The sequence below is a fragment of the Dendrobates tinctorius genome, unplaced genomic scaffold (genome assembly GCF_039654945.1).
Source record: "Dendrobates tinctorius isolate UK_male_01 unplaced genomic scaffold, ASM3965494v1 ptg000304l, whole genome shotgun sequence".
Classification (NCBI taxonomy): domain Eukaryota; kingdom Metazoa; phylum Chordata; class Amphibia; order Anura; family Dendrobatidae; genus Dendrobates; species Dendrobates tinctorius.
Genome location: NW_027361971.1, coordinates 5413562 through 5425938, shown reverse-complemented (window position 1 = coordinate 5425938; position 12377 = coordinate 5413562). Strand labels below are relative to the sequence as shown.

Genomic DNA, 12377 nt, shown 5'->3' with positions numbered 1-12377 from the left:
AAGCCCCCATCACACACAGCGATCTCGCTAGTGAGATCGCTGCTGAGTCACAAGTTTTGTGACGCAACAGCAATCTCACCAGCGAGATCGCTGTGTGTGACACATACCAGCGATCGGCCCCCCTGCCGGGTATCGCTGATCGTCCTGGAATAGCCAGGACATTTTTTGATCGCTGGTCTCCCGCTGGCCAGCACGCATCGCTGCGTGTGGCAAGCAGGAGACCAGCGATCAGCGAGCTGGCGCTGGTAACTAAGGTACACATCGGGTTTCTAAGCGGTGCGCAGCGCTTAGAAACCCGATGTGTACCTTATTTAGAGGCGCGCTGGTGCAGGGAGCTGGTAACCAAGGTACACATCGGGTTTCTAAGTGCCGCGCGCCGCTTAGAAACCCGATGTGTACCTTGGTTACCAGCTCCCTGCACCAGCGCGCTGGTAACTAAGTTACACAATGGGTAACTAAGCGACGTGCGTCGCTTGTTACCCGCGTGTCGTTGGTGCTGATCGCTGGTGAAGCTGCCTGTTTGGAAGCTCACCAGCGATCATGTAGCGACAAACCAGTGATCCTGACAAGGTCATATCGTTGTGATACAGGCAAGGCGTGCCCTCTGTGGATATGAGATAGGTGCAAGTGGAACTTAGTCCAGATGGTCATCCAGTGAAGAGAAAACAGCTGCACTCTGGGAAATTTTGATTTTCAATGCAAAAAAATTTTTTATTGAAGACACCACAGGGGAATAGTGCATTGAGGTAACGTTTCAACCCTATGTCGGGTCTTTTTCAAACCTCACTAGAAAAGACACATACAAAGATAGACATTAGGCTATATACAGTGATAATCACAAAGATGTATAAACTCTGTAGAGGTTTAAACAGATATACATATTTACACAATTACATATTTACACTAAGTACAAAATCATCATGTACAGGATCGTTGTGTGCAAAATCATTGTAGAACAAAATTGTACAAATCATTGCGTTAGCCCATAGGATATTGGAGTTAGATCCAGTAAATATTGATTGAAGCAGCCATGGAGCTGGGTTACAGCGAGGATGGCATAATAGAGCAAATGACATAAATGCAACATAATCAGGCAGTGCAAGCATGGAGACTGACCTTAAGGCGCAAGAGAAAAAGAAGAAATCACGGCAGTATGAATGTGCAGGAGGGGCTGAAGAAGGATGAAATAAACAAGAGGTTTGGACCAGTATAGGAAACTGCAGTAAGGAAAAGAAAGGGGATAGGAGGGACAGAGGAGAGGCATACCTAAAGTGCCATATGTAGAAGTCCGGTCTGGCAGGGACCAGGCAGAGGTCCTGAGACGAGCTGAGAGGACAGGTAATGCGAGAGTTAGCAGCATGAAAGCATTCTAAAGTAGCACACAGTGCAGCAGTGCTGCAGGACATACCTGGAAGCATGGGGCAGCAAGCGCCATCTGTGGTGTAGTGTGCAGGCATTGGTAGTCAGTGGGTTAAAATACCCTGAAGACCGGAAGCTAGTGGGAGTGTCTGTGGTGTGCTACTGTGTGGGACACATAAGTGATGAGTACTGAAGCCAAGGCTTGTAGTGCTGTTGGTGTGGGTGCCTGCCCTGTGTGCTGGAGGTAGAAACTACAAGGGAAAGATGAAAGTGTAACCTGCGCCTGCATAGTATCACTGGAGGAAGGGAGGGGGGAGAGAGAGGAGAGAGTGTCAGACTAAGCCATGGAGCAAGATAGATGAGGAGAGAGGGAGGGCACAAAACAAGGAGGGAGAAGAGGTAGGGAGATAGAACAGAAGCAATAGAGGAGTGAGAGGAGAACATAAAAAGAAGGAATGAAGTGAAAAGAAAAAAATGAGTACAATGAAGGAAATGGATCAAAGCGATTGAAAAGGACAAGGAAATAAAATAGAATGAAATAAGAGGGGATGAAATAAATCTAGAGTAAAAATGAATGAAAAACGGGAATTTAAAAAACTAAATAAATAAAAAAAATACTGAAGATAATGATTAAAGATTGAAAATAAACAAATGAAAAGAAAAATAATGATGAAGAAAATAAAAATTAAATAAAAAATGAAAAGGTAATGGGACAAATGGAAAAAAATGAAAGAAATGAAGTACAAATATTGATAATAACAAATTAAAAAATTGACAAACTAAAAATAATAATAATGAAAAAATGAAATGATAAAATATATTAAAGTAAATGGGGAAAAAAAATGGAAAAAGAAAAAAAAGGAAAAAATAAAAAAATAAAAAATAGGAATAGAAAAATACCAGTACTTACCCTGATGGGTGTAAAATGTAAGGGTCAAGGCGCCTGAAAAATTGGGAAGAGTTAGTATACAGAAGAAGTGAAAGTCAGCATGCTATACACATACCTGCAAATATAAAGATCACATTTTACATATGCAACAGAATCAGATAACAAGCAGGCTAGCAAGAAACCAGTGCTATTACTTATCTGAAAACCATATCTAGTTCCCTGTTAAGGCCCTTGGGAGATAGGGTCTGTAAGGTGTAAATCCAAAAGGATTCCCTTTCTCGTAAGCGTTTAATGTGGTCACCACCCCCTCGTGGTTTTTTACCTGTTCCAATATTTTAAAGCGTAATTGAGAAACCGAGTGGTTAGTGGCTACGAGAGCGAGAAGGAAGACCGACGTCACTCTCGCAAGAGCGAGAAATAAGACCATCAGCGGTCTAAGCCGCAAAGCATTACTGGGAACGCAAGGCCGGGCCCGTGGACAGAAGACAGAAGGCTGTCGGAAGGTGAGAATAACTTTTTTTATTTTTTTACATGTTAGAGAGCCGCGGCAGTGATTGGTCGCAGCTACAGGGCCGGGTTGCTGATTGGTCGCGGCTACACGGAAAGGGGGGGTGAGGGGACCATGCATACCAGGATTGGGGGTTGAGGGGACCATGCATACCAGGATTGGGGGGGTGAGAGGACCATGCATACCAGGATTGGGGGGGGTGAGAGGACCATGCATACCAGGATTGGGGGGGGTGAGAGGACCATGCATACCAGGATTGGGGGGGGTGAGAGGACCATGCATACCAGGATTGGGGGGGGTGAGAGGACCATGCATACCAGGATTGGGGGGGGGTGAGAGGACCATGCATACCAGGATTGGGGGGGGTGAGAGGACCATGCATACCAGGATTGGGGGGGGTGAGAGGACCATGCATACCAGGATTGGGGGGGGGTGAGAGGACCATGCATACCAGGATTGGGGGGGGTGAGAGGACCATGCATACCAGGATTGGGGGGGGTGAGAGGACCATGCATACCAGGATTGGGGGGGGTGAGAGGACCATGCATACCAGGATTGAGGTGGTGAGGAGACCATGCATACCAGGAAAGGGGGGGTGAGGGGACCGTCATGATCTATGCTGGATCAGGACTGATAAAAAGCACAGGTAATCTTTTTTTTTCTAAGCGGTGCTTAAAATTGGTTTTTTCCCCCAGTGGCCACTAGGAATATTGCACTGTGGTGTCATTTTTTCAAGTTTGCCCCAGTGGTGGTGAGCGTCATTGCACTCTAGTTTCTTTAGTTTAGTGCACATGATTATAATGCAGGTGTGATTGCTGGCTCTGCTATAAAAGCGTCACAGGTGTTGCAATCAGTGTTGGTGATAGTGTTCATTTCAACCATCCTCGGTGGAGGAAGGAGCTGGAGAGCATTCCTTGTAGCACTGTCTTAGCCCTGGTGTGGAAGGAGTCATAGGCGATTTCCTTGTAGCTCTGACAGCGAGAGCTTGGTGGCAGCGATTCAGGAGGAGAGCTGCATTCTGGTGGTGGACTCTGTTGCCAGGAGCAAGTGCAACAGAATAAAGCTAAGTGGTGTTTCCCCGTTTGTGTTTTTCCTTAGTGTGTATTAGTACAGCGGTGGGGTCAGTGCTTGCGCCACCCAGCTCCCTAGCAAGGGATAGGTGTAGGGTGTGCTAGGGTGACAGGTTCCTGATCGGTGCCCGGTGCGGAACCGGCATAGGGAACGTTAGGAGCGTTAGGGACACTGACTCAGGGGAGTGCAGGAGGTCTCCACGTCCCCTGTCCCTATCACAGGGCCCACCATTGTAACTGTTTCCATTTTCCCCATGTCTTGTTGTTTTAGTTACCGGCCTGCGAGCCGTGTCACACAGGACAGTATCACGTGTCAAGTCTTGTTGTTTTAGTTACCGGCCTGCTCGTTGCATCACACAGGACGGGTCCACGTGACAAGGACCATGCATACCAGGATTAGGGGGGGTGAGGGGACTATGCATACCAGGATTGGATGGTGAGGGGACCATACACACCAGGAAAGGGGGGTGAGGGGACCATGCATACCAGGATTGGGGGGTGAGGAGACCATGCATACCAGGATAGGGGGTGAGAGAACCATACATATCAGGATTGGGGGTGCATTATTGCATTATTATTAAATCTTCAAAAATAAACTGCATACATATTCTAGAATACCCGATGCGCTAGAATCGGGCCACCATCTAGTGTATATATATATATATATATATATATATATATATATATATATATATATATATATATATATATATATATATTTACAGTTCTGGCAAAAATTAAGAGACCACTGCACAGTTTTATAAAAATCAGCTTCCCTACATGTCTGACAGCCATTCCATTCCAGTGTCAGTTGAATTCCAACCAGAGTACACCTCATTCTACTTAATGTGCTTCTGATTAGGTGATCACGTGAACCAAATCTTATTTAATGAAGGAAAGTATAAAAACCCTGCTGTGTTGTTTACAATCCTCTTGCAATAGGACATGCTGGATGGCAAAACAAGTGCTAGTAATTTCCCAAAAGTAATAGGAATGAAAAAAAATAACTTTTAGCCATGCCAAAGGAGTTGAAAAGAAAAGTCTTGAGTGAGGAAAAGAAGGGCTCAATTCTGGCTTTACTAGCAGAGGAATACAGTGAGCATCATGTTGCCTCCATCCTTAAAATTTCTAAGATGGCAGTCCATTACAACAAGGTCATGCAGCAGACATTGGTGACAACGAAGCTACAGACCAGCTGAGGGCAAAAACGATTCTCCACTGACTGGTATGACCGTCATCTTATTTGAATGTCACTCAGCAACCGCAGGATGACATCAAGTGACCTACAAACGAAATGGCAAATGGCAGCTGGGGTGAAGTGCACAGCAAGAACAGTTCGTAACAGGCTCCTAGAGGCAGGGTTCAAGTCATGTAAGGCTAGAAAAAAGCATTTCATCAATGAGAAGCAAAGAAGAGCCAGGCTGAAGTAACTAGAGTAAATGAATCTTCTCTGATGAGTCTAATTTTCAGCTTTGCCCAACACCTGGTTATCTAATGGTTAGACAGAGACCTGGAGACGCATACAAGCCACAGTGTCTTGCACCTACTGTGAAATTTGGTGGAGGATCGGTGATGATCTGGTGATGCTTCAGCATGGCTGGAATTGGGTAGGTTAATTTTTGTGAAGGACGTATGAATCAAGCTGCATACAAGGTTATCCTGGAAAAAACAGTTGATTCCTTCTGCTCAGGCAATGTTCTCCAACTCTGAGGATTGTTTTTTCCAGCAGGACAAAGCGCCATGTCACTGTAGGGAAGGTGACCTGACTGACGGACGGACTTGTCAGAATAGAGAAAGGAAGGTTTGCACAGTTTGGACAGGTGTCAGTTATTACAGTGGGGAAAAAGCTGAGAAAGTGCAGTGGACCTGCAGTACCTTGGGTTGACCATTAGAAGGCAGGGAGGAGTTTGAGCAAAGGACTTGACATCAGCTTAGGGCTTAGGAAACCGTTGGTCATGGGGACGGAGTTACAGGGAACCGGGAAAGATATAAATTTGAAGGAGGTTTCCAGAAAGTTCCAGTCCCCAGGGGGAGCTCCAGTGACAGGAGGACTACGACAGTTTGTGCACTGTGAGGAGAACCAAACTAGGGGGACTGAGGAGAGAGAACATCAGGGGGGTGGTCCTGACAGGAAGAACCGCAGTATAGACGAGGCACGGGGTGAAGGACACCGTATTTGGAACGACGAAGCTGACCAGTAAAGTTCTGATGGTGTACGGGCCTAAGGCGGCCACAGTGACTGAGCTGACAGGATCGTCACAGAGTGAAAAAGGGGTGGTATGTATAAATACGTCCCTGGTGTAAAGTACGGTGTGTGAAGCGGCCCTGGACACGGAGGGCCGTGGGAAAGATATTGCGGTGTGCTGTGAGGGCCGTCAGTCGGACAGTGGAAAATAAACTTGGACCTGTTGCACCCGAAACCTGCCTCATCTTGTGTCTGTACATCACTGTGCGGTATACAGAGGGATCACCCACCAGCTCGGCCTGCCGACCCTACATCACACAGCTAGGTCAATCAATGTGTGGATGAAGGACCACCACATGAAATCCCTGTCATGGCCAATCTCCAGATATGAACCCTATTGAAAAGCTATGGAATGTAATCAAGAGGAAGATGGATAGTCACAAGCCGTCAAACAAAGAACAACTGTTTACATTTTTGTACCAGGAGTGACATAAGGTCACCCAAAAGCAGTGTGAAACACTGTTGGAAAGCATGGAAAGACACATGAAAGCTGTGATTAAAAATCATGGTTATTCCACAAAATATTGATTTCTGAACTCTTACTCAGTTAAAACATTGGTATTATTGTTTCTAAATGATTATGAACTTGCTTTATTAGCATTATTTGATGTCTGCAAGCACTGCATTTTTTGTTATTTTGACCATTTCCCATTTTCTGAAAATAAATACAAATTTAGTGCTTGCAAATTCAAAGACATGTCAGTATTTTATGGAATAAAAGAGCAATTTACATTTTACTCAAAAATATACCTATAAAGAGAAAAATCAGACAAAATGAAAATTTTGCAGTGGTCTCTTAATTTTTGCCAGAGCTGTATAATAAATATATATATATATATATATATATATATATATATATATATATATACACACACACACACACACACACACACACACACACACCTCAAAAAAATAAAGGGAACACTTAAACAACAGAATATAACTCCAAGTAAATCAAACTTCTGTGAAATCAAACTGTCCACTTAGGAAGTAGCACTGATTGACAATCAATTTCACATGCTGTTGTGCAAATGGAATAGACAACAGATGGAAATTATCGGCAATTATCAAGATACACTCAATAAAGGAGCGGTTCTGCAGGTGGTAACCACAGACCACATCTCAGTACCAATGCTTTCTGGCTGATGTTTTGGTCACTTTTGGATGTTGGTTGTGCTTTCACACTCGTGCTAGCATGAGTTGGACTCTACAACCCACACAAGTGGTTCAGGTAGTGCAGTTCATCCAGGATGGCACATCAATGCGAGTTGTGGCAAAAAGGTTTGCTGTATAAGTCAACGTAGTGTCCAGAGGCTGGAGGCGCTGCCAGGAGACAGACCAGTGCACCAGGAGAGGTGAAGGGGGCCATAGGAGGGCAACAGCCCAGCAGCAGGAGTGTCACCTCTGTGCAAGGAGGAACAGGAGGAGCACTGTCAGAGCCCTGCAAAATGACCTCCTGCAGGCCACAAATGTGCATGTGTCTGCACAAACGTTTAGAAACCGACTCCATGAGGATGGTTTGAGGGCCCGACATCCACAGATGGGGGTTATGTTCACAGCCCTACACCGTGCAGGATGCTTGGCATTTGCCACAGAACACCAGGATTGGCAAATTCGCCACTGGCGCCCTTTGCTCTTTACAGATGAAAGCAGGTTCACACTGAGCACATGTGACAGACGTGACAGAGTCTGGAGACGCCGTGGAGAGCAATCTGCCTGCAACATTCTTCAGCAAGACCGTTTTGGCAGTGGATCAGTAATGGTGTGGGGTGGCATTTCTTTGGAGGGCCACACAGCCCTCTATGTGCTCTTCAGAGGTAGCCTGACTGCCATTAGGTACCAAGATGAGATCTTCAGACCCCTTGTGAGACCATATGCTGGTGCGGTTGGCCCTGGGTTCCTCTTAATGCAGGACAATGTCAGACCTAATGTGGCTGAAGTGTGTCAGCAGTTTCTGCAAGATAAAGACATTGAAGCTAAGGACTGTCCCGCCCGTTCCTCAGACCTGAATCCGATTGAGCACATCTTGGACATCATGTCTCGCTCCATCCACCAACGTCACTTTGCACCACAGACTGTCCAGGAGTTGGCAGATGCTTTTGGCCAGGTCTGGGAGGAGATCCCTCAGGAGACCATCCGCTGCCTCATCAGGAGCATGCATTGTATAGTAGGGAGGTCATACAGGCACTTGGAGGCCTCACACAATATTGAGCCTCATTTTGACTTGTTTTAAGGACATTACATTCCACTTTAATTTTGTGTGTGACTCCAAATCCAGGCCTCCATTGGTTAATAAATTTGATTTCCATTGATGATTTTTGTGTGATTTTGTTGTCAGCACATTCCACTTTGTACAGAACAAAGTATTCAATAAGAATATTTCATTCACTCAGATCTAGGATGCGTTATTTGAGTGTTCCTGTTACCATCATGCTCAACGCCGCCGGCCCCGGGGCTGTCACCGCCGGCGCCACGCTCTCTGCTCCTTCCTCCTCCTTCACCGCTGCTCCCATGCTGCTGCAGGCTTCTCCCTGGACTGTCTCCTTGTGCCCTGTCACTTCTCATGTGCGCCTTAGGGACCGAGCACGCGCACACTCTTTCCCTTTATCCAGCGTTGTGACCTGACTTGGCAGTATTGCCGGTCCAATAGGAGGCAGGCATTAGGTATCTCAGGCCGCCCTCCCCTAGTGGAGGCGCCTGATTGTTGAGATCATCTCCCATGTCCAGGACCGTCTTGCTGTCGCTTGCTGATGCCCTGTATCGCTGGCATCTTAACCCCTTGTCTTCCTTCTCTTTCAGTGTCCGCCTCTGTCCTGCGTCCTCCTGGAGCCTGCTACCATCTCTTCCTCCGTCTCTTCTCAAGTCTGCATACCAGCTCCACCTCGGCATCCCTCTGCCCTGCACTTTCTTCATCTTGTGGTTTATCTCCATACATCTCCTGCTTCTTTCCCGCTCTGCTCTATCCCTCTCCCTACTTCCCATCTCCGTTTGTGCGCTACCCCTGAGCCAACCCCTGGTCCTGGCATCCTTGGTACTAGAGGCTACTAGGGGTTGGACAAATCTGGTATGCTCGCTCGGGGAAGTTTCGTCATCACGGTGGGCACAGTGGCTCAGAGAATAGCACTACAGCCTTGCAGCGCTGGGGTCCTAGGTTCAAATCCCACCAAGGACAACATCTGCAAGGAGTTTGTATGTTCTCCCTGTGTTTGCGTTGGTTTCCTCCCACACGTCAAAAACAAAACATACTGATAGGGAATCTAGATTGTGAGCCCCATCGGGGACAGTGATAATAATGTGTACAAATTGTAAAAGCGCTGCGGAATATGTTTGTGCTATGTAAAAATAAAGATATTTATTATTATCATGGTCCAGTGGGTTCACTCTTTGTTCCCGCCACCTCCGGCACAACAGTTCCCATTATTTTTTTGGAGCAGTGTGTATATATATATTATATATACTGTATATACACACACACACGGCAAACATCGTGGCATGTACCGCTACGATTGTGGGTGCATGCGTAGGACCCTCTCTGGCCTAGCAAAACTGATCCAAACATGTGAAAAGGAACAGATGAAACGGTGAGGAGTGCAGGGGTAGAGAGGTAAGTATAAGGAGGTTCAGTAATTTTGCTGAATTCATGCAATAGTGAATTACAAAAAAATCTGCTAATTGGTGAATGCGGATTTTTGTAAAATTTGAGTAGAATTCTTAAACAATGTTTTTGTTAAAGTTTTCAAAAAAAAAAAAAAAACAGAAATATAAAACATACATTCATATAGTGTGAATCATTTCCATATGGCATTTGAACATCGTACAGTATATCAAAGCTATACAATATAATACAATTTTCTTTCATGTATCAAAGACATGGACACTAGAGATGAATGTGAACAACAATAAACAAATCGAACCAATAGGCAAGTGTATAAGCACCGGCGGGCATCTGAAAATATGAAGTTTTGAGTATGATGTGAGTAAGGAAAAGGGAGAAGTGAGAAAAAGGGTTCAAGATATGAATACATTTTCTATTTTAGATTTAAGTTCAATCCATTTATTCCATCTATCTCCAAATAATTTTATTGATAGATTATTAATATAATGAATTTTTTCATATGTATAATGTTTATCGACCAACATAATCAATGTAACAACATCAGGTGGTTGCTTGTTGTTCCAACCTTTCGCTATTAGATACACAGCAGACATGAGGATATGAGAGACCAAAAATTTTTCTTTTTTAAACCTGTAGATTCCAATGAGTAACAAGGCTAGAGCTGGGTGTGGGTGAATGTGCAGCGCTGCTGCGGGGGCTCTTTCCCTGCAGGCCCCCAAATCCAAGATGGCGATAGGGGCCTTCGGGGGCCTGCAGGGAGCTGGCTTCCTCAGTGCCTGCAAAGCGCAGGCATGAGGAAGTCTGCAGTAGTGCCTGTGACAGATCGCTGATCTGTCACAGTGATCTGTAATGTGACAGATCAGTGATCTGTCACAGGACAGTGATGTCCCACCTGGGATATTGTAATAAAGTTAAAAAAAAAAAAAAAAGAAAAGAAGTGCTAAAATTTAAAAAAAAAAAAAAAAAAAAATCGCCAAATAAATTAGAAAAAAAAAAAATATTCCCCCAATAAATTCATTTTTTGGAAATGGAAAAAAAAAAAAAAAAAAAAAAAAATAAAAAAATAAAAGTACACATATTACGTATCGCCGCGTCCATAACGACCCGCCCTATAAAACTGTCCCATTCGTTATCCCCTTTAGCGAACCCCTTAAAAAATAAAAAATGAACCAAAAAATAATGATTTATTATCATACTGCCAAACAAAAAGTGCAATAACGCGCGATCAAAAAGACGCATATAAATATCCATGGTACCGCTGAAAACGTCATCTTGTCCCGCAAAAAACGAGCCACCACACAGCATCATGAAAAAATAAAAAAGTTATAGCTCGCAGAATAAAGCGATGCAAAAATAATTATTATTTATATAAAATAGTTTTCATTGCATAAAACCGCCAAAACATAAAAAAAGACATAAATGAGGTATCGCTGTAACCATACTGACCCGAAGAATAAAACCGCTTTATCAATTTTACCGCATGCGGAACGGTGTAAACGCACCCCCCCAAAAGAAATTCATGAAACGCTGGTTTTTGTTCATTCTGTGTCCCAAAAATCGGAATAAAAAGCGATCAAAAAAAGTCACATGCCCGAAAATGGTGCCAATAAAAACTTCAACTCGTCCCGCAAAAAATAAGACCTCACATGACTCGGTGGGTCAAAATATGGAAAAATTATAGCTCTCAATATGTGGTGATGCAAAAACTATTTTTACAATAAAAAGCGTCTTTTAGCGTGCGACAGCTGCCAAAAATAAAAACCGTCATAAATAGTAAATCAAACCCCCCGTTATCACCCCCTTAGTTAGGGAAAAATAATAAAATTAAAAGAAAATGTATTTATTTCCATTTTCCCATTAGGGTTAGGGCTAGGGTTAGGGTTAGGGCTAGGGCTAGGGCTGAGATTAGGGTTAGGGGTGTGTTGGGGTTCGGGTTGGAGTTAGAATTGGGGGTTTCCACTGTTTGGGCACATCAGGTGCTCTCCAAATGCAACATGGCGTCTGATCTCAATTCCAGCCAATTCTGAGATGAAAAAGTCAAATGGTGCTCCTTTCCTTCCAAGCTCTGCCATGCGCCCAAACAGTGTTTTACCCCCACATGTAGGGTATCAGCCTACTCAGGACAAATTGCAAAACAACTTTTGGGGTCCAATTTCTCCTGTTACCCTTAGGAAAATAAAAAATTGGGGGCAAAAAATATCATTTTTGTGGAAAAAAATGATTTTTTTATTTTCACGCCCGAGCGTTATAAACTTCTGTGAAGCACTTGGGGGTTCAAAGTGCTCACCACACATCTAGATAAGTTCCGTGGGGGGGTCTAGTGTCCAAAATGGGGTGACTTGTGGGGAGTTTCAATAGTTTAGGTACATCAGTGTTACGTCCGTCTACAAGTCTGGGCTGCAGAAAGACAGCGCCCTGAGTAGCACCGACACCCTTTACAGGGATCTGGATTTACTGCAGAGCCCAGGAAGCGCTGTCTGAACAGGAGCAGAGTGCCAGAGCAGAACGGTCGCAATAGAAAAGCAGTGAGGGAGCCAAAAATGAAGTCGGAAACCAGGCGAGCAGTGGAGGTACAGAAACGGCAGGCAGAGGCAGAGTCGAGAGTCCAGGCATAGGTCACAAACCGGGAGAGTAGCGGAGGTACAAAATCGTCAGGCAGTAGAGGGGGGGGTCAGGAATCCAGGCCAAGG

At 44.7% G+C, this 12377-nt stretch overlaps 1 long non-coding RNA gene across 1 annotated transcript; it reads right to left on the bottom strand.

The window, feature by feature from the left end:
* Positions 1 to 1124: 1124 nt before the first annotated feature.
* LOC141073524 (uncharacterized) lies at positions 1125 to 2090 on the bottom strand. The gene is made up of 3 exons (XR_012226978.1): positions 1409 to 2090; positions 1267 to 1326; positions 1125 to 1171 (listed from the first exon to the last, which is right to left on the bottom strand). It is a non-coding gene; the product is annotated as an uncharacterized lncRNA (long non-coding RNA).
* Positions 2091 to 12377: the final 10287 nt, after the last annotated feature.